The following is a 16,406-nucleotide window of genomic DNA, read 5'->3' on the forward strand; positions in this document are numbered from 1 at the left end:
AATCAGACAAGAAGTATCTCACATTTGGAAAGGAGGTACATAAAATACCCTTTGATGTTATTTTAAAATATATTTTATTTTTTAAAATAAAAATATATTTAACATCCAGGTATAGTTTTCTGGTTATTCTCCAAAGGCCGTGGTACCATATAAAGACAAAGAATCAACTAGCATTTGAAATGATTATCGATAATGTACTTTTCCTTTATCAGCAACCTAAGCAAACATCTACTTCCAAGCTAATTATTTAGATTTCATTTTTGTTCGTTAACTATTATGCTAGAATATCTTGACGTGATTGTGCTAAAAACTGCTTTTCGTATATGAATAAATAATTTTTCTCACTATATTTAATAAAAAGAAAATTTTCTCATTCCCACTAGGAGATATGAAATAACTCAGTGAGCTACAGGAATTTCTCAACATATGCTAAATAATTCTGATAATGCAAGTTGATATTTTTTGAGCTCTTACTATGTGCCAAGAACTTTACACACATTATTATGTTGTGATGGAAAGAATCTTGGATTTGATGCAAAGTGCTTGGTTTTATTTCTCAGCTCTGTCAATTTCTATGTGTCAATGGGAAAACTCACACAAGTTTTCCAAGGCTTTGTTTACTTATCTATAAAGTGAAGGGAATGACACCCAGAGAATCTGACCCGAAACAAGATGTGAAAACCCTTCCAAAACCATATAATAAGATATTATCTTTGAAGAGAGGCCATTGTGACATTTGCATATTCACTTTGATATTCACATTATAAACTGATATTTTTCTTTATTTCATAACATATACTCCATAACATGGATTTCATTATACATGTCTTTATTTGCATATGTGTATATATATGTATTTGTGTGTGAGTGTATATATACACACACAAACACCTATACATACACACACACACACATATACATACCACATGTGTATACACACACACATACACATACACATATATAATTTCTTAACATGTTTTCAACTAGTTTTTTTAGAATAGAAAGCAATGGCCAGTCTCTTCTCAAAGATTGACCTATATGTAAACTCCTCTTTTCATATATAGACGTTCTTGCACGTTATATTATCCGTAATGGTCCCAGAATTTACTAAATCAATAAATAGGAGAGCAGATTTCACTTTAATGTGACACAGTCATAACAGGTCCTTTTTTCACTTACCATTTTCGTCTTGTTCCAGTCTTCAAAATTCATACTGAAAAAACAGTGTTTATCTGAATTAAAAAGAATGCACAGTTTTTCAACTGTTTCTTGAGTCCAGCAGTAGCCTGACAGTCTCTTGCGTTGCTCAAAAAATTACTTTAAATTTCAAGATCAACTCCCATGAGTTTAATTTTATCAAAGAATAGATGTCTTGTCAAGTACAGTCCCAACCAACATAATCAGTAGCTTTCAAAGTATGCTTGACATTGAGAAGGACCGAAAAACAACATAGGAGTCAGAGAAACAGACATCGATGGCCTGTCAAATTTTTTGTAGACATCATGCTATTATCAAGGCACATCAAGATAAAATAAAATGACCTGGCTGACCACAGGCTTACAAATGTCTTGGGAAGGAAAGAAAAACGGTGAATCAAAAGGTAGCTTTGTTGCATGTCCCCCCAGGCCTTCTTATTGACAGGAATGACAATGGTCCCAAGATGCACCATTATCTATGACCAGCAAGCAGACATCAAATGCTCCTGAGCTGTATCTGTCAGAATAGAAAATTCTACTCAAAACAGACAGGGCTTGTTACATTTTGTTCAGCTAAGGTTTGTCAAAAGCCAGGGTCACTTGTGTGTGCCCTGCCCTGAAGCGGAAATGTAAAGAGAGAGAAGTACATGATTCCAAGATGTTTCTTCTGCAAGGAGACTTTCAGGCTGCTTGACCAAAATGTTTTGAAAGTCAAGTCATGACTCAAAGGAAGTAGAAAACAAAGTTAATAGTCTGTCATTTAACTACTTAGGAATGAGGCTCACATGCTAAAGAGGCAGAGTTTACAATGATTCCTACATTTAGAGAATTTTTGTGCTAAGTGTGATTTGTTATTTCAAACTCAAAAGGGAACATACTACTGTTACTGAAATCAGAGAGAACAAGTTAATGTGTTCTGGCCAAGCATTTTATGCCTCGGCATTATGGAGCTTATTACAGACTGAAATATTTACACTGGTAAGAGATTCTTCTAATTTGCTTCTTTTTGACTAAAGAGAGATTTTATACACAAATGTCCAGCCTCTGACACTTGAGTAAACTCACTAACTTGCAGGAACATCTGTTAACCACTCGTAAGAAAAGGCAAGTTGAGGGTATTTCTTTAAATGACTCATTAAAAAAATTAACACAAATGTTTTTCCTCTTTTAATAAATTTGAGGGTGAAAAATGTAGCCATCACAAAGTCTATGAGCAAAGGGATTTTTTTCCTCTCCTCGCTTCCATTATCAGTTTCTTCCCTTCTTTCCTCAACTCATTTCCCTCTTGTCTACTTTTTATTGTTTTACTTCTCAATTAATAGTTTAGCAATTTTCCTAGGTCCAGAGATGAGTTCAGTTTTGATCAAACTTGTTATAAGTGGTCTTCTTGAAAAATGTTATCTTGTGTTTTAATTCCTATGCTTATGCCAATTTTTTAAAAACGGGATTTGCAAACTGATGGCCATGATTATTTTATTTTGTCCACATGATCTTTTCTAAAATCTGATTTGTTTGCCATCTTTAAAAATTGGGAGATTTCACATAACAACTTTAATTTGCAGATTACTGGAAAAAGAGAGGTGGGGTACTTTGGCAGTGCTGAACTTGAATTTCTGCATAGCAATAGTCTTCTACAATGCAAGGGGTGAGAAACATGGCTAGAGAGGACCTTGCTCTCCAGCGCATCACAATTTCACCAGGTTTACTTCTCTCACTTAGCCATAAAAATTTGAGTTGCAAGTTCTCCTCAAATTCAATTAACAAATTAACTGATCAACTCTTTTCCATATTCTATGACTGTTCAATTCTAGTTAGAAACCTACAGGTCAGAATGTAATTATCTACTTTTTTAATGTGAAAATTATATCTCCATCACTAGACTGTGAGCTTTGCCAGGAGGGAGGCCATATTTTAGACATTGTTTGCTGTTAATATTCATGCAATAGTGCTCAGTAGAGAGTGAGCATTCAATGAATGCTTGTGACAGGATGGAAAGAAGGAAGGAAAGAAAACAGTTCAAATAAAAAATTCGTATTTCATTCTTTTCCATCTCCAACAGTACCAGTCATGCTCTATGTACTTTAACAAATACTCTTGTTCAACTGGTTAAACAGGAGAGAATATGAGCCTTAGAATTCTATACTACCCAGCTAATATTATAATGAAGCTCACATGACAGCCTATTAGTATTTGTCTAGTTAATTTTAGAGGAGCTTCAAGATAATGATTGATGACATATTTTTCTTGATAATACCTTATTTCCAATAATGTTGTGCAAGGTCATCTGTCTGCCTTAACTATTTCTCAACTATAAAGCTAGAAATACTATCCCCACTCTAATCATTAAGGTAGGGAAAAGTTTCTGTGGTGAAATGACAATTCTTCATGACTCAGAATATCTTTTTTTCTTTGAGGAAAAAAAGACCTAACATCTGCTGCCAATCCTCCTCTTTCTGCTGAGCAAGATTGGCCCTGAGCTGACATTAGTGCCCATCTTCCTCTGTTTTATATGTGGGATGCCTGCCACAGCATGGCTTGCCAAGTGGTGTGCAGGTCCACGCCAGGGATCAGAAGCGAACTTAACTGCTATGCTACTGGGTGGGCCCCATGACTCAGAATATCTTTTAATTATTGATGGCTCTAAAATTTTCTCCATACAACATTCCACTCCTCTGCATTAACTAGATGGAAAAGATACTGTATTTGGACTCAATAACCCTTGGGTTCAAGTTCTACTTATGTCATTTATTAGTACTACAGTCAACCGTCACTTCACCCTGATATGCCTTAATCTTTCCATCAGTAAAGTGGAGTCAAAGACATTTTCCTCACCAACATTTCAATATTGTAAAAACTCAATTGAAAGTGCTATATAAAATGTAAATATTTCATGTTTTTAAGAAATCTATAGGCATATCTTAATTAAGGAACATATAACTTGAGAACAAATTTCTGCCTTTACAATAAAACATAATTTGATATTTTCTATTTATTACTCAACATGATAAAGACAATTGATTTAACCCATCAGTTAATCTGACGGCCAATTTGACTGAATTGACCAACTAATTCTGGAGCAGATCCAAACAGTTGATCAGTTCTTCCTAGCCAAGAAATGCAAAGTATCAAAAATTGTGTTTTAGGATTACCTAGGGCAATTTACTCATTGATTTCTTTCTGATTCAGAGATTTCTAATACTAGAGTAAAGTTGTTGTGTCCCTGATAACGTGCAAAATTTCCTATGGGAATAACAGAAATTCCAATTATACGATAGTGACCTTGTCCATTAATCTCTGTAATTATTTCTCTCACTCTACCCTGACACACCTCTGAAATTCCTGTTCATCTCTTAAGGTAGATCAAATGACCAACTCTATGAAGCTTCTTTGGAATTTTCTAGATTGAGTTGAACACTCTATTCACAGTATTCTATTCGTTGTTACAGCCTTCTATCTGTTATACTCTAATTGTCTGTCTATGTGGCTACCTCTAATTAATTTGTGAGGACCTTGAACATCGAGATTGTGTGGTCTTCATGCTGAAACCAAAAACATCTAGCATGGCATCTTGACTTTGCAAGTGTTCAGTAAACATTTGTTTAAAGAAGAATGTAACAGTTGCACTACTATCAACATATAAAATAAATTTCTAAACAATAAGAGGAAAAAGAATATATGAAGAGAGCTAATATATTGGGGCTTTAATTGAGGTGTTTTCCCTTCTTCTCATTCACTGTCCTCTTGAAGCATCTTTTGGTCCACTGTTCTTCCTTCTAGTTTAGAGATAGCCAATTTTTGTATGCTCTTTCCTTAAAGGAAGGTAGACATACTCTTGAAGGAAGAATTGTCATGAAAGCCATGGCTTTTGATGGTCCTTGATAAAGAAAAATCTCTACTGAAACTTCCTGACAGATGAGTAAAACTGAAGGTATGTGACTGAGGGTGTGAATTACAAAACATAAGCTACGTAATAGGGCAGAATATATGACAATTAAAAAATTACTTACCTTTCCAAAGAGAAAGAAGATTTTGACCAACCTGAAGGAAGCACAGCATTGTAGGGAATACGGCTGTAATTTAGGCATTTTTGAGTTCCTGAGAGGTCATCACATCATCAGAAGAGAGATTAAACAAAGCTAAAAGAACCAAGGAAGTTTAGAGGTTTATCACAAGCTGAAGTAGCCTTGGTTTAATTTTCAAGTGGGACTCTGAAGTGTTGGCAAACAACAAGAGGTCAAGAGCTGGGATTTGAACAATATTATAAATGTAGACTGACAGAGCAGAGGCTATGGAACAACTGAGGCTATCGTTGATGTTTACCAACACGGGATGACAGCTAAAATCAAGTGGGACCACCACCATGAAGCTGAAGCCAGTGTGGCCAGAAAAAGTCATGCAAAGCCATGGCCCTTTGCTCAATTCGTAAGTAAGTAAGTAAGCATCTAGAAATTTAAAATATCCCTAGGAAGAAGGGAGGAAGAAGATAGGAGAGAGGAAAAATATTGGATTGATTGAATTTAAAATGTGAATACACTAAACCTAATGGCAGCAGTGATTTTGTAATCTTGAATTAAAAAATGGAAACATTTCACCTGGTAATTGAAATGGTAATGTCAAGATAAATTTGGTTATATTAAAAAACTTATACTTATTTTTATACTCAAGTGTGTACTATTGCGACAACACTATTCAAAATGGTTCCAAATACTTCTGTCTATATCAGGAGTTTAAAAGTTTTTATCGTGTCTTTTAGAATGACAGCAATAGACACATGGTAGGAAAAAAAGTAGTTTTTACTAATTTGGATAATCCATCCTACATTATTCTCATAAGATTTGATTAATAGTTTATGCTACATTTTGTCATTATTCATGATTACAATGTTATAATAATGACTATTAATATGTTATGCTTTCATTTTAAATGTTTTATGGGAAACGAAGACTGGGTTTCCATTAAGCAAGCAGCTATCCTTTCATTCTTTTTGTATTTGGTTTATTTAAAAATTTAAAAATAACCTGAGTCTAAGCTTAGACTCAATCACTTACAAACTGTGCCTTGAGCAACTTGATTAAGAGATCCGAACTGGCTAGCTTCTGTAGTTTATGTGATGGGGCGAAATCCATTTGTCCTAGCTTTCCAAAAGGATCACTGGATGGTTCAAAATCATTAATATACGGGAAAATATATTGAAAACAAAAGAGTTCTGCAATGCCATTTATTATTTATCAATATTTTATAAAATATTTCTAAACATTTTCAAAGGTACTATTTTGTTTTTCATTAAAACAGAGTACTTAATCATTCATGAAATAAGATCACCTAACTATATAAGGTGGTCTGTTCTCTTATAACACCTAATTTTATCTTCATGATTGACAAGACACTTCAATGTACAGTGTACAGAACTGAAATAATAGATTATTGAAAATATGTGTTAGTTTACCTCTTACACAGTTTCAAAGGACATAAATTAGACATACGTGATTTAAGAACTACTTTAAAGGTAAATTTTAACATTCGCTACTCTCTTAATCCTTAAAAACAGAAACAAAAAAACCCAGACTTTTTTATTGGATAACTAGGATTAGGAAACCACCAGAATCAAAAACTGACTTCTGAAATCTCAGTGAATTCAAATAGGTCAAAGCCAGGCTTTAAGAAACCCTAGAGTAAGCTACAGAAACACTCGTGCACTGAGAGTCAGTAGTAGTTGCTTCAGTTTACCCCAGTTTGCCTGTTTCAACTCAGTCTATGAGATGGCAAGAGCTAAAATTTTCATAGATACTAGAAGAGTTTATCTTAGAACTGTCACAAATGTAAAACAGCCAGCAAAATTGCAGTAACATTTTGGGGCCAGCCTGGTGGCACCGTGGTTAAGTTTGCACGGTCTGCTTCGGCGGCCCAGGGTTTGCCGGTTTGGATCTCGGATGCGGAACTATGCATCGTTTATCAAGCCATGCTGTGGCAGGCATCCCACATGTAGAATAGAGGAAGATGGGCCCGGATGTTAGCTCAGGGCCCATCTTCCTCAGCAAAAAGAGAAGAATTGGCAGCAGATGTTAGCTCAGGGCTAATCTTCCTCAAAAAAAAAAATCTCAGTAACATTTTCACGGAGAAATTTGAACTGAGACTTCAGCCACTATCATTGCGTATTCAGAAGAGTAACTTTTTTCTGTCTTTTGTTCCCAAACACTCTCAATAAGCCAAAAGAAGACACCTGCTGTTGTAAAAATTAGTTTGAATGCTAGAAAGGTGAATCCAAGTGGATTTGTTATCCTTTGTTATATAGAGAGCTTACAAACTTATAGAAGGATGCCTATAGAAACTGACGAAGTTGCAAGCTTAGCAAATGGGTTAAGGGAAGAAGTTGGGCTGTATGAAATGTCATGCACTGACTGCTCTGTACACTTAATCACTGTGCCTATATTTCTATGTCTACAGTATAAGCCTAGTTTAACCAAACTAGAACGAGGAAATGATGATCCTCATGTCAGCTGCCACCAGCCAGAAGTGCCTTAAGGAATAAAGAATTTACTTTTTACTGCTGAGAAAAGAAAATAAATGTGGAATAAGGATCACTATAAACCACTTTAACTGTGGTCCCTTACCTTACTTTTGCCAAGATATATGAAGTCATTTATTTCTTATTCCTACTATTTGGTTTGAATTTTACCCATTGAGTAGCTTGTTGAAATTCAATGACTATAAACATTGTTCTGAAGGAAGAGAACTTACTTAAAGTGCAAATTAAAAGAGTTTCTTGAGTTTTAGAGTTAAACTGCAAGATGTTATTAATCTTCCAATGGAGTAGGTTTTAGTAGAAGGCACTAATGAAATTTTTCATACTGTAATTCATCCTTTTTTTCCATTAAAATAGAAGGTATTCTAAAGCTATGATTACAAACATCCCATGATCCTTTTAGTCAATTTGAAAAGAAAGGATTAAAAAGATTATTGACTCCCAGGACACTGTATTTCTGGTATTTGATATATAATTATAAATGAGACAGTAGGAGATGATATAAACGAGACAAATTTGATCTCATAAAACTTATCTTAAAATAGGTAATACAAATTCTTGCTTTTATAATGGATTCTCCAATTCATTTATTTTGCAAATATTTATTAAGTGCCTATTATATGCCAGAGAATATTTTGGAACTTTGTTTTGCAGGAAAATTGCATTAGCCTGGGTTCTGTCCAGAAACTAGAACCTGAGACAAGGGCTTGAGTGCAGGCAGTTTATTTTAGAAAGAGATGCCAAGGAAGGAGGTAAAGTGAATACAAGATTGAATTACCAAGAAGTTACCATCATGGGCAACTGTAGTTTGATGATGCAGTGGACACTTTGAGATGCTGTGTCAAATATGATTTAGAAGGTTCGTGGAATGAAAGCAGGAGCATCTATTCACCAGCAGCCGTTCCCTATTGGTCAACTGTTGCCCTCTCAGGTGTTAACTCTCTCACAATTTAGATTTGCCCAGGCATCAGAATACCCCAGTGGGTTTCCACACCACTCTGTCAGGAAGCCCAGGGCAGGAAGTAATATTTAACCAATGTTGTTGAGGAAGCGCTATCAGGGATCAGGGCCCTGTAGATAACTGCAGTAAGAGGAAGGGAATATGGTAGTATTCTTTGACGGCATAAGCTTTAAAACTTTGTTTTAAGCAAAAGGGGAGAAACAATGGTCAAAAGTGGCAATGAGCATCAAAGAAAACACCTAACTCACCACTAGGCCCAGGAGTATGATGTATTTGGGAGAGAAATATGAAGCCAGGGAGTCTCTCTCTGTACCTAGAATGGTGAAGCCTAGAGAGGAAGTAGTGTTTCTATAGCTGGATTGAATAAATATGGGTAGTATGAAAGTGATCTATTAAAGCATGAGCAAAACATTGAGAATGCATTCACCTTTATACTTCTTACAGCTCAGAAGAATTTCTCAGAAATATCTGTCAATGAATGGCTTTGTTCATTCGTTTGTATACTCACTTAACAAACCCTGGTAGAGGGGTTACTTTGTTCCAGGTACTGTTCAAAGAACTTTGAAAATGTTAACCAGTTAATTTTCATAACAATCCTAGGAGGTAGAAACTGTCACTATCTTCACTTTAAAGATGAGAAAACTGAGGCACAGAGGGGTTAAGTAAATTGTTCAAGGTTATATTTCAATGGTAATGAAAATATTTCTTAATCTCAGATTTAGGTAAAGGAATTAGATATGAGAAGGTAAGGGTTCATCAGGGTTTACCCCCAAAGCATTAACTAGTCAGTCATTGTAATAATTAATTAATGATGAAAATCAACTACTTGTAAAAGTAACCATTTTAAAATTAATTGATTTGAATCAACAATTCAAGCAAAATTATTCATGCTAAATGGTCAGAATAAGGCCCGAAAGACTGATGCGATTCTGCCGCTTGACAGAAAGCATTTATTGAGCACCAGGCTTCCTCAGACACCTCTCATCATTGTACACAAAAAAGTGAGAGAGGATGCCTGAGTCGCAGTGGCTCATGGTCTCCTGGAATGCCATGTCAACCGAGGAGGGATGGACAGGGAGGCAAAGGAATTGATGAGAGCCCAGAGGGTAAGATTCCCCCCAGGGAGACGCGCCAGGGGCTCACGCTAGAGAGACATTTGGACTCTCCTGAGAAGAGGACTAGATTGCCAGGCTGGTAGTAGGACAATCCAGGCAAAGAGAATCCAAGAGTCAAAAAGGGTGACAAATTCAAAGGTCATTTAAAGGCAGGACATGTTCTGGCAATGATATGACCCACCCTGTGCCTGTGTGCAAGCTGGGGATGGTGGAAGGGGCTTACCGTGGGAGTGGTAAGATCATATTTACCTTCGTAAAACACAGATGGCAGAACAGGATTGGCGATGAGTATTATGCTAAACTAGAGGGTGTCCAGTAATACTCCATGAGAGAAATAACCAACTTCACCTGATACAAACTCCTCCTTGCTCACCTTGATCCACTCGTTGGAAAGCATACTTTTTCACTGCCGGGTACCAACTACAGAGGATCAATGTAGTAGAAGTCTGGGAAGAGCATGCATTTCACTTATTAGCAAGCATAGCTGGATTAAGACAAAATTGTGGGTTTGGAAAGAGGTTAAAGCCTTAAGTGAACAAAATCTAGCTAATGATGAATGAACTAAGTAGTTAACTTGTGTACTTTTTATCTCCTTTGGCTAAAAGTTACCCATATCTATCTATCCAGAAACAAGAAGGATGATGGCTTCAGTGTTCATTTTCTTGTTTGTTTTTTGCTTTTTTTTCTCCCCCTATTTGTCCCTAATCACTCTGTAGCAAGCCAGAAAACCATGGGCTCTGCACAGGGCAACGCTTTGTGAAAGTAATTTATTTTGGCCACCAGTAAGAGGAGATTGAAAAGTCAAGTAACACCAGTATATTTCTTGCCCCAGAGAAAAAACCACTCCTATAATAAAACAGTGGAAAGAAGCTGCTTGTCTCCCAACAGGATCAGAGCTTTGAACAGGAACTCCCATGAATTGCAACTTTCATTCTGTTTTATCAGAGTGCATATATATGTCCAAAACCAAAAAACACCCATTAAAATGTGCTGGCAGTTGGGCTGGGTCAAAAAGAGGGAGTAATCTCCTGGGGCAGCTTTTCAAGGGAAAGGCTAGAGGAACAGGCAAGGAAAGACTCCTGAGGGGAATCCTAGACATCTCGCTGCTGCCAGGAGGAGCAACTGACCCTGAGGAGAATGCAACAGCGGATTTGGGTTTCTGCAGCCTTGGGCCTTGGCACACATGGGATTCAGACCCCAGGGACCTGAGCCAGAAGTCCAGGTCGCTGCTCTCAGCCTTCGGCCTCCTGGAAGGCAATAGACTTTGAGCCCTTGAATTTATAGTTCCCTCTCCTGTTCTGGCCTCAGGCGGTCCTGCCCCTCCACAGCCTTTGGGCCAGAACTGGGTCCCTCCCACTTGGCCAGACCCCTGGGACAGGCCTGTTGCACTGTGACTTGGGGAGAGGGGTAGAGCATGAGGCCTCGAGAAGGACTGGGGTTTGCTTGATAGGTGGTGTCATCTTCCTTCTTGCCAAATGTCCTCTCACTACAAACTTTTGCATATGACTTGCCTTCCATATGTAATGCTTTTCCCCTTCTAATTGATCTCTACTCATCCTTCAGATTGAAATTCAATTTTCAGTTGGCTAAAGAAACCTTGACATCTCTGACCTGGTCACCTCCCTCTTTCGTATGCTCTGACACCACCACACACATCTTATTCTAGCACTAAACCCAAGTATGAATTTTCTGTTATTTATAGAATCATTTGACTAATTTCTGCTTCCGCTATTAGCCTATGAGCTTCCTGAAATGAGGAATTCATGTCATGTTTTACTCAACCTTATATTCCCAGCACAGTGGCAGGCACATAGTAGGTGCGTAGAACTATTGGTTGAATCAATGAGAACTTGGATGAATGGAATGGAAGTGGGAAGTGAGAGGTAGGTGGGAATTTTGAATTGAACGTGTGACTAAGTGAATATTGTTTGATGCTATTTTAAGATTAACCCACATTTAAGAAGTAACTCTTCAAAATTATATATTTATGTGTTTCATATTTATAACATCTGATACAATGAGAAAAGGCATGTATATTCAGTTTTTTGATTTTGAAAAAAAGGTAAATAGACAGAATTTTCTACAGTGATTAAGAAAATTGTGGAAATGTCATATTTCCTTTAGCTGAAATTTCTTCTCTTGTATCCCTTCCTTACTGTATTGCTTTCTTATCATCCCCACCTTATTCATATTTCAAAACATAGCTAAAACCATCTCTTTCATGATGCTTATTATAATATTCAATCAATATTGATTAATAGATTGCTACACTCAAACCCCTAGATCTGGTTAATGTGTGTTTAATTATCTTTTCTCCTTGATTTCACAGGTAAAATATTCATAACAGTAATGGATCTACACAACTACCAGCAGGAAGCTAACTGGATGATTGATTAAGAACACATGGAGTCATTTTTCCACTCCCAACAAATATTTTTCCTAGTGGCGGAATGTCTGGATTTCAAATATGATAATAACCTAACTGTGTACCTTATCTTCACTGTTTCAATGACAGAAAGTTATTGTCAGAGTGACCAACGGCTTTACCATTTTTCTGTTGCTTACTTTTACTCTATGCCGACTTGGCTTTCTTTTTTTCAAAATTCTACGCAAGAATCAAAATCTGAAATCTTAAGTTTAACAGCTAGTAGCTGTATCATCAAATCTACAAAGGAAAAATTTTGATTAAGTTAACTAAATTGGCTAAATCAGTGAATTGCTATGAACAGCATCTATGTCTCTTCAAAACTGTGTCTTATCAATTTTAATAGAATATAAGAGCTTAATCTCATGTCGTATTTCACCTCCTCTCCCTCCTGCTGCTTTTTCATGTGGGCAACATTTTTCTCTGCCAGGTATCTCAGAAGAAACCTTGAGCAATGCTTGTCTCACCTTTCTCATTAGTCAAGGATCATGGATATTTTATTTAAAAATAAATAAAAGGCTCTTTTTAAAAAGCCCATAAGACATGACAAATCAATAACAGAACTTTTTTTGTTGTTTCTAAGTATTTCTTTTATTTTTAACCCTTAGAAATGGAATTAGGTATAAAGTCTCAAGTTTATAGCTCAAAGTTATTTTGCTATTTTTACTCTTGTTATTTCTGACAGAAATATTTTTATATAATGAAACATACCAAATTAAAAATATAGAAAACAGGAAAAATGGACTTTGCCAGAATAAAAGGAGTTCAAATTAATCAAAAGCTATATTAAAGAACCACAGGCTATGTAATAGATTCAAAATAAACAGGGGTCTTATGAGTGTGTGTGTGTGTGTGTGTGTGTGTGTGTGAATACATGTATGTTTTAGGCAGCATTGCATGGCAGATCAAGGAAATCTTATGAGGACAACATCATAGTAAAAATTAAGAAAATCTTTTCAGTCTGATATAGTGAAATGAATACAGGCTTTCATGAGAAAAATTCTGTCTTAATATAGACCGAAACAGTTACATTCTCCTTGGGTTTTTTAATCTGTAAATTGAAGACAATAAAATCTGCCATTCTAACTTTGATTTACTGAGGATGCAGTAAAAAAAAAAAAAAAAAAATCACATGTGAAAATGCTTTGTAAACTGTGGAGACGTTTGGTTCAGTGATGGCATGATGTGTTACATAGGAGAACCAAGAAGTACCGATAACAATGCTAACAAGAATAATATAGGTAGCATTTACTGAAAGCTAGATATGTCTACTTACTGAGCACTTTTCATGTATTATTTCATTTAATCCTCACAATAACCCTATGATATAGACTGTTATGTTCCACATTTCAAGATAAGGAAACTGTGACAAAGCATTAAATGACTCCCTCAAGGCCACTCAAGGAGGAGTCAGAGTTGACCCCACACCCAGTGACCAGCAAACTTAAACCCTTAAACTTTAGGCTTAAGCTTCTTTTTTCTCTTCTGTTTTAATCTCGGGACCTCCCAGAGCCCCCATTTCACTGTGTACCTCTTATCCTCCAGCACTTTCCATACCGTAATTATTTGTGTACCTATCTTTCTTCCCCACTAGACTGTGAACTCATTAAAAGCGGTGTTGGAACTTCACCCATCTCTGTATCCCCAGAACATAGCTTTATGCCAAGCTCCTAGAAAAGAAGAGTAAATATTGGCTTACTAACTGGTTGAACACATTTCCATTTATTGTTTTAATCAAAACCACATCATCTGTTAATAATAATGATTATCAAAATACATAGGGTAACTCAAATATGCATCACGATCTTTCTAAACATTTGGTTGTCAAAAGAAAAAAATTAAACACATTTCCTCCCACTCTCAAAACAAACCATTACTTTAAAAAGTCCCAATATTTTGGATCGTCTTTGATTTGTATTACTTATTTTATTCAATAAATTAATGGATATATTTGTGACTTAATGATTCATTATAGTACATAATATTTTTTTAAACCACTTACATAGTGCTTCCCATATGTCAGGCACTGCTCTAAGTGTTTTATTAGTTTAATCTTCAGAACAATCCTATGAAGAAGGCATTATTATTATCCCTGTTTTACAGATGAGCAGTTCAGCAACTTGCCCAAGGTCACATCGCTTGGAGTGGACACCAGCTTCTAAATGCCTGCAATCGGCTTCAGAGCTGTATTTTTAACCATCACACTATCATCTCTCTGTTTTATGGGGTCTGGTATTGTGCGATTGCCTGCTTGTGTAATTCACAAAGCTCCAGGTTTCCTCCTAATATTTTTTGAGAATCTTTTTTCCTTAGTAGCTTCCCCTCCCCTTGCTTTTTAGTATTTTAAAATAAAGTTTATTGAAGCATAATTTACGGTTTGTAAAAATTACCCTATCTCAGTGTTCATTTCAAAGAGTTTTGACGTATGTAACCAGTTGTGTAGACATCTCCACAAACAAGATATAAAACATTTCCGTCACCTCTAAAAATTCCCTCGTGCCCTTTTGCAGTCAATTCCCAACCCACCCTCAGTCCTTAGAAACAATTGATCTGATATCTGTTCCTAAACTTTGCCTTTCCCAGAATATTGCGTTCATGGAATCATACAACACTAGACTTTTGTATCTGGATTTTTTCATAAAGCATAATGCTTTTGAGATTTATCCATATTGTTGCATGTGTCAATAATTTGCTCCTTTTTATTGCTGATTAGTATTCCGTTGCACGGATGTCCCATGTCTGTTTAATCATTCATCAGTTGAAGGACATGGGTCATTTCCACTATGGGACATTTATCAATAAAACTTCTGTAAATGTTTTCAAACATAGCCATAAATGTGGACATAGGTTTTTATGTCTCTCAGCATAGAATAGTGGGGTCATGTGGTAAGTGTATGTTTAACTGTGTAAGGAACCGCCAAACTTCTTTCCAAAGTGACCATACCATTTAAATTCTTGCAAAAACTATGTAAGATTTCCAAGCGCTTTGGATCCTTGTCAACACTTGGTATTGTCAGGTCAGGGTTTTTCATTGTTTTTAAGGCATTTTTGTAGATATGTAGAGATATTTCACTGTGATTTTAATTTGCATGTTCCAAATGACTAATGCTTCAAACATCTTTTCTTTAATTACCATCTGTACATATTTGGTGAAGTATCTGTTGGAACCTTTTGTCCATTATTTTAATTGGATTGTTTTCATAAAATTGAGTTGTAAAAATCATCCCATTTGCAACAATATGGATGGACCATGAGGATATTATGTTAAGCAAAATATGCCAGACAGAGAAAGACACACACATAATTTCACTCATATGTGGAAGATGGACAACACACAGCTAAGGAGAACAGATTAGTAGATGCCAGAGGGCAAAGGGGTTGGGGGATGAGCATAAGGGATAAATGGGCCCATATATATAATGACTGACAAATAATAATGTACGACTGAAATTTCACCATGATATACACTATTATGACCTCAATAAAGTAAAGAAATAAATAAATGAGTTGTGAGAATTCATTTTGTAATCTGGTTGCACGTCCTTTATCAGATATACGTTTTACAAATATTTTCTTCTAATGTGTTTTTTCATTTCCTTACATATACCTTTTTAATCATTATTTTTTTAATTGCAGAATATGAATAAAATAAAATTTACCATCTTATTATTTTTAAGTGTACAGTTCAGTGGCATTAAGTACTTCCACATTGTTGTGTGACCACCACCATTGCGCATCTCTAGAACACTTCACATCTTGCAAAACTGAAACTCTATGCACGTTAAACGCAGCTCCCCATTCTCCTTTCCCCCTAGCCCCTAGCAACTATCATTCTACTTTTTGTCTCTGTGGATTTGACTACTCTAGGTACCACATAAAAAATAATCATAGGGTATTTATTTTGTGACTAGCTTTATTTACTTAACCTAATGTCTTCAAGGGTGTAGCATATGTCAGAATTTCCTTCCTTTTTAAGGCTGAATAATATTTTATTGTGTGTATATACCATGTTTTATTTACCCGTTCACCCACTGATAGACATTTATGTTGCTTCCACCTTTTGGCTGCTGTGAATAATGCTGCTATGAATATGGATATAGAAATATCTGTTCAAGTTTCTGCTTTCAATTCTTTTGAACATACACCCAGAGAGGAATTTATGGATCATATGGTAATTCTATTTTTA

At 35.9% G+C, this 16,406-nt stretch overlaps 1 long non-coding RNA gene across 2 annotated transcripts in view; it reads left to right on the plus strand.

Annotated features, from left to right (window-relative positions):
- The window catches only part of LOC138918762 (uncharacterized), a 159,334-nt gene extending 143,611 nt beyond the window's left edge, over positions 1-15,723 (plus strand). Inside the window, exon 3 of one of the 2 annotated variants that reach the window (XR_011428485.1) lies at positions 12,125-13,329. This is a non-coding gene — a long non-coding RNA (uncharacterized lncRNA). Of the gene's footprint in view, positions 1-12,124; positions 13,330-14,323 lie in introns of those variants that run through there. The other variant, XR_011428484.1, reaches the window with a different exon arrangement.
- The last annotated feature ends 683 nt before the right edge of the window (positions 15,724-16,406 follow it).

This window comes from Equus caballus, chromosome 18 (genome assembly GCF_041296265.1).
Source record: "Equus caballus isolate H_3958 breed thoroughbred chromosome 18, TB-T2T, whole genome shotgun sequence".
In the NCBI taxonomy this organism is placed as follows: domain Eukaryota; kingdom Metazoa; phylum Chordata; class Mammalia; order Perissodactyla; family Equidae; genus Equus; species Equus caballus.